We start from the raw sequence: 6,538 nt of genomic DNA, 5'->3' as shown, positions 1-6,538 counted from the left end.
TTTCAATAAATAAGAGCTGTTACTTTCGACAAAGAATTTAATAACGCGTTTATCGCTTGTATTGCTTTCGTTTGTATTCACTTGTTTTTTTCGGAAAAATGTTTTTTACGGATTTATTCGTATGCCCTTGTTTCAGCGCGCACTGAAACTAGGTCAATATCCTTTGTATATACGTGTGGATTTTATGTGCATATAGTATGCGTTAAATAAAATATGTATGTGCAATTATGCTTGTTCGCCAAATTGGACTTTCAATATACTTATGTATGTATGTACAAGGTAATTAGCATGTAAAATATTTACTTTGTTTACCCAAAGTTGTTTTTGGTTCACCGCATCCTTTCTGTATATTCTTAATTTGTGTTGTATCCTATCCCAAGCATTTGAAAATAAACGACAATCTAAATAATTCGCGTCTATGTATTCGCGGTTGTGTACTCGCATTTAGAAATATGCGCTAAAGCGCTAATGAATATATTATTATGTATTTACACGGATATGTATATAATGGGTTGTCAAAAAAGTCTTGCGGTGTTTTTATTGAATTTTTTTTTATTGAAATTGAAATGAGTTTTTGATGACTCATGCCCAGCTCTTGACCTATGCTACGGCTGCTACTATGCCGGTCTCTTACGACCAATTCCGCGATTTTCTCGCAATTTTCGACGACAGGTCTTCCGGAGCGTGGCGCATCTTCGACCACCTCTACACCAGAACGAAAACGTTGAAATCATCGTTGTGCGGTGGAAATGGAAACTGTATCGGGTCCATAAACTGCACAAATTTTATTGGCGGCTTGAGATACATTTTTGCCTTTATCGTAGTAGTACTGTAAAATATGCCGCATTTTCTCTTTATTTTGCTCCATGTTTGCGACGCTATAACTTACGAACGACTTAAAAAAAACGACAATCAATCAAACACGTGTACCAAAAAGGTATAGTATGACCCGATGCGGCGAATAAAACTAGAACTACGCGCTTTCAGCGCCAAGCTGAAGCTCTCTTTCTGCTTTTCTGCTATTTTCTTCTTGCTATTTTTTGCTTACTTTTTTGGAAGCAATTCCTCTCACAGCTTAATAAGCTGAAGAGGTATTGTTCGTATAGTTTGCAAGTATCCCTCTCACAGTTAATGAACTGGGGCGGTATTGCCAGAATAGTTTGAAAATAAATTTTTATTGAATTTTTTTTTGTGGATTGTGTGTATTGTATGTATACACGAAGGTAAGCTTAAAATACAAGGAATAGTAATTTATTTAGTTAAATTTATTAAAAAAAAAATAAATATATATATATATATATACTGTGGATACGACTTAGATTCCACAACATACAAATGTGTTTTCAAAATATTTTCAATGTCGGTCCGAATATAGTATTAAAGACAATTTTTGTGACTTGAGACGATTTTTCTATTCTTTAAGTGACAGTCACAAAAATCGATTACATTTCATTATTTAGAGGTGTATTTACACTTGAATGAAAATAAATATGTCGGTAACAAATATTAAATTTTTTAGAACGTAGTCAAAAAACATAATTACCAATAAAAATACAAATATGTGTTGACTTTGTTTCATAGTATTTACGAAATTTATATAAAATTGATTTAGTTTTAACTTTTTCTTGTTAGAGTTGCTTACAAAATAAAAAAGAACGACAACCGATTAATATCAATGTTAATCTCTATTCAGTATATTCAAAATGGCAAAGCAAGAATGATAGATTTCTCCAAGAATGATAGAAACAAGATTGCGCAATGACGAGTTCAAATTTTGAATAAATATAATAAGAATCAATTTTGAATTGCCGGCATACAAAAACATGAATATCATCAAAAGTTAACATCAATATAAGTGAATATTAATAAAAGATATCAAAATAAGTGAATGTAGTGAACATTTACCTACATATTCATTTCATTGTATTTTCGTTGTATTATTTAATTTTGTCTCTTTGCTGTGTTTGTTTTAATAAATGTATATAATTTATGCAAATAAAAATATTGAATATTTTGTGACCAACTATGAATTTATTGTCTTATTTAGTTTTCTTTTTTTGCTGTACATATTTGCAATTAAGTTTTTATTTAAGGAACGAATCCTAAAATACATTCTAGCTCTGAAAAACAATTATTTTACTTTGGTGCTACAATTTACAAAATTACTTAAATCTAAGTGCTTCTGGACGTTCTTTGTACATATATGCAAATCAGTACCACTCCTTCAGATAGGTGATCCACCCAAGTATAAGACGAACAATTTTCTGAATTGGCACAAATTTCGGAGTTGTCTTTACCAAATTTGTGGCAGATGTACCCTGCCAAATTCTCAAGTCCGTCGTTGTTGAGAATCTCCAAGTCATCATTTTTTTCAATTGGGTCAATGGAATTTAGATCAACTGACACACGTTGAAAAATATTACATGCAAAAATATAATAAACATACATACATGCGTATAAATAAATGGAATAAATTGTTAGTTAAGATTTACAATTAGGATAAGAAACAGTGGTTAGTATCCGAAAACTTAGTTTGTATGTAAGTACATATTTGCATTTGCTAACATCAATACATTTTTAAATAAGAATGTTTTCTGTAGTTTTAGGTTTATAATACTATGTACGTTTAATATTTTGATAATTACCGGTTAGAGAAAAGTAATTCCTTTTCCGCCGTTCAATAGCCTATGCAGGAGTTAATCTGGTTAACGTGAGAAAAGCGCTAGGTAGTAACTTCGTTAGACTCCGCGAACTTATATCTGCAAGAGTGTTTGGTTATAAAAGTAAAATTATTGTAATCAAAATGCTATAATTACCCATTTCAAACTGCAAATTTCTTTCGAAGGCTTCTGGCGCGAAGTGTACAAAAATGAATCCACTGCTTTAGTACTGTTTTATCCTTAGGAAAATGGAAAAATCTCCATTTCGTAGCACTATTTTTAACATTGTTATTATTGCATCCGAACACTGCGCAAATCATTTTAAAAAATATATTATAAAATTTCACAATTAATACTACACGCGAAAATACAATTCGAATTCACATTCAAAGGCGCGGGCGAATAATAAGTCAACCGTGACGTCAGCAAGAACGGCTGACTGAAAACAAACATGCGCATTGCGTAATCTCTTTCTCTATCATTCTTGAGATTTCTCTATCATTCTTGATGGCAAAGGACTTTTTGCCTTCTTTTGAGCCATATTTTGGGACTAACGCTAGAGACTGTTTAGTGAATAAGTCACAAATTGAGACTTTACCTCAAAATGTCTCAAATATTGACTAGAGACTGCTTTCAGAATTCCGCTATAAATTTCAAATTATTATTTCACATGTACACACATGTATTCTTGAAAATCGCGGGAGAATTTCTCAACATTGAGGGTGCTGGACTTTATCTACTTCAAAGCATTATTAACCACAGTTGTGTACCAAACGATCATTCGACATTTACTTATTCAAAGGATATAGTTATGTTGAAAGCGGTAGCACCTACACTGTGGTGTAGCTAGGCAACCAAAAATGGGGCCCCACTACTATGTAAACTTTTGATAAAAGTATGAAATATACAAATATTTTAAAAATACTAAGCTACTTAAGTAAACAGTAACAACGTAAATTACAATTAATACTTGGTGTAAGTTTGGCTAATAAAATGAAATGGAGAAGATTAAAGGTCGGGTATACCCAGGCGCGGATCCACGGGGGGGAACTACGGAGAGTTTTTTTATTTTTAATTTGCTAAATGACCTTTCAGTTGCTGCAGAAGCTGTAAAAACTTCCGTTTTATATCTTGTTCAATATTTCCTTACATAATGCTTGAGTTAGTTGAAGTAAAACTAGGTGGTAAATATTAATAAATTGAAGTAAAATATTAGGCCCTATTATATCTGAATATTTCTGAATGAAATTGCCTTAATTGTAATAAAAATGTTGGTGTTAGAAAATCAAATAAATATTTTTTATCTATTTGGAAATCGGTAATAAGCTGCTAATTTATCAAAATGTGTTTTAACTTTTCTTTGTATTTTTTCTTGAAAATGGGTATCAATAACATATTTTCTTGCAGTATCACTGGCTTTGCACTTGAATAATTCAAAATCATTTTTATAAATTTGCAACTTTGCTTTAGCCACTGCTAAAACTTTATTTGCCTCGCCCAAATTGAAGATCGCATTTTTGTAAAGTTTTGACTGCAATATTGATGTTGTTTAATACACTGTGCATGAATTTGCGAAGCAACACGAACTCGAAATTTAGAATTTGTTTTAATACTCTCTGCTTCACTACGCTCATCTTTATTAGGATTCCTTAGAACTATTTCTGATAATGCTTTGATAATATCAAAATAACGAAGTTTTATTGCAGCCTTGAATTAATGTACCTACCGTAGGTGACTTGCGCTTTTTCACGATATTTCGCGTTATACAATGAGTTGGAGCTGAAATCTATAGATTTGACACGATTTATTGACTTAACGGGCATTTATATGATAAGCAAATACAAATGAAATTGAACCACTATATTGACCAGTAAAAAAAAGTAGTTATTGGCATTAGTTTACTTACTCCTGGGACAGCATTAGTTTTTTAACCGTTCCCGAAAAAAATCTTAACTCGAGTTTACAAAAACACACATACCCACGAATAAAATAAAGGCACATATCGCTATCCGTCAAATTGACAACACTCCAACCTACAGAAAGCATTAAGGGGAATTCCCTGGGCATAATTTTTGAATTTCACTCCTTCACAACCTGTCATATTTATTTTGAAAATGGGAGAAATTTCCACAAGTTCAGTTCGATCGAGATTTCTGGTAAAGATTCGAGGGGCCCTGAACTTGAGGGCCCCGGGACACTGCTCCGCCTAGCCCCTAGGTAGCTACGCCACTGCACCTACATATACAAGTTGGTGACGGAACGTGCATATCTTACTAGGGTGAGTGCCAACTGGAGTGTATCTAATAATATAGTATTAGTAATTATGTATAGTATTTGTAGGATGGCGTCATGTGTAGAAGTTCACGTAAGTGAGGAAAGTTCTCTGATCGCCATTCACTTGGGAGTGGCCAGAAACAATTATTTTACATAAGCTTCAAGCAGCTCACGACTTCCGGTCTTTGACCAAGTATCTTCTAGGTGGCCTAAAAGCATCCGTATGAAGGCGAGCTAAAGTGAGAAGGCGAAACATCCCCTCCACAGGTGCGCTGGGTTTGGGATCCGCCACGTAAAAAATTCTACCAGTGAAAAAGCGTAAACAGCCTCAAATGAGGGACCCTCCATTTGATTACGACCATGGCAAACGAAAAAAGAACTACAAATCGAGGGCATGCACTTGGAATGTCCGGTGCCTTAATTGTGAAAGGCTGACATCACCGCTGTCCAAGAAATGCGATGGACGGGACAAGGACTGAGACGAGTAGGTCTTCTTCTTCTTTATTGGCGTAGACACCGCTTACGCGATTATAGCCGAGTTAACAACAGCGCGCCAGTCGTTCCCTCTTTTCGCTACGTGGCGCCAAATGAATATTCCAAGCGAAGCCAGGTCCTTCTCCACTTGGTCCTTCCAACGGGGTGGAGGTCTTCCTCTTCCTCTGCTTCCCTCAGCGGGTATTGCGTCGATTACTTTCAGAGCTGGAGTGTTTTCGTCCATTCGGACAACATGACCTAGCCAGCGTAGCCGCTGTCTTTTAATTCGCTGAACTATGTCAATGTCATCGTATATCTCATACAGCCCATCGTTCCATCGAATGCGGTATTCGCCGTGGCCAACGCGCAAAGGACCATAAATCTATCGCAGAACTTTTCTCTCGAAAACTCGCAACGTCGACTCATCAGTTGTTGTCATCGTCCAGGCCTCTGCACCCAATAGCAGGACGGGAATTATGAGTGAAGTAGCACCTGTTGGCAAGAGCAATCCTGGGTTGGATTTCCAGGCTGACATTGTTGGTGGTGTTAATACTGGTTCCTAAATAGACGAAATAATCTTCAACTTCAAAGTTATGACTGTCAACAGTGGCGTGAGAGCCAAGTCGCGAGTGCGACGACTGTTTGTTTGATGACAGGAGATATTTCGTCTTGCCCTCGTTCACTGCCAGACCCATTTTCTGTGCTTGGGTGTTGAGGCAGATGATATCAGTATCATCGGCATGCGCCAGCAGCTGTACACGCTTATAGAAGATGGTACCTGCTCGATTAAGTTCTACAGTTCGAATAATTTTCTCCAGCAGCAGATTGAAGAAGCCGCACGATAGGGAGTCGCCTTGTCTAAAACCTCGTTTGGTATCGAACGGCTCGAAAAGGTTCTTCCCGATCTTGACTGAGCTTTTCGTGTTGCTCAACGTCAGTTTACACAGTCGTTTTAGTTTTGCGGGGATACCAAATTCAGACATCGCTACTTAAAGGCAGCTCCTTTTCGTGCTGTCGAAAGCAGCTTTGAAATCGACGAAGAGGTGGTGTGTGTCGATTCTCATTTCACGGGTCTTTTCCAAGATTTGGCGCATGGTGAATATCTGGTCGGTTGTTGATTTGCCAGGTCT

At 36.1% G+C, this 6,538-nt stretch overlaps 1 long non-coding RNA gene across 1 annotated transcript; it reads right to left on the bottom strand.

Annotated features, from left to right (window-relative positions):
* Window positions 1-2,009: 2,009 nt before the first annotated feature.
* LOC126766490 (uncharacterized) lies at window positions 2,010-3,150 on the bottom strand. Its single transcript, XR_007668894.1, has 3 exons — window positions 2,817-3,150; window positions 2,646-2,759; window positions 2,010-2,399 (listed from the first exon to the last, which is right to left on the bottom strand). It is a non-coding gene; the product is annotated as an uncharacterized LOC126766490 (long non-coding RNA).
* Window positions 3,151-6,538: the final 3,388 nt, after the last annotated feature.

The sequence above is a fragment of the Bactrocera neohumeralis genome, unplaced genomic scaffold, assembly GCF_024586455.1.
Source record: "Bactrocera neohumeralis isolate Rockhampton unplaced genomic scaffold, APGP_CSIRO_Bneo_wtdbg2-racon-allhic-juicebox.fasta_v2 ctg1406, whole genome shotgun sequence".
Taxonomy (NCBI): Eukaryota; Metazoa; Arthropoda; class Insecta; order Diptera; family Tephritidae; genus Bactrocera; species Bactrocera neohumeralis.
The sequence above is the reverse complement of the archived record's forward strand: the minus strand, read 5'-3'. Positions and strand labels throughout refer to the sequence as shown.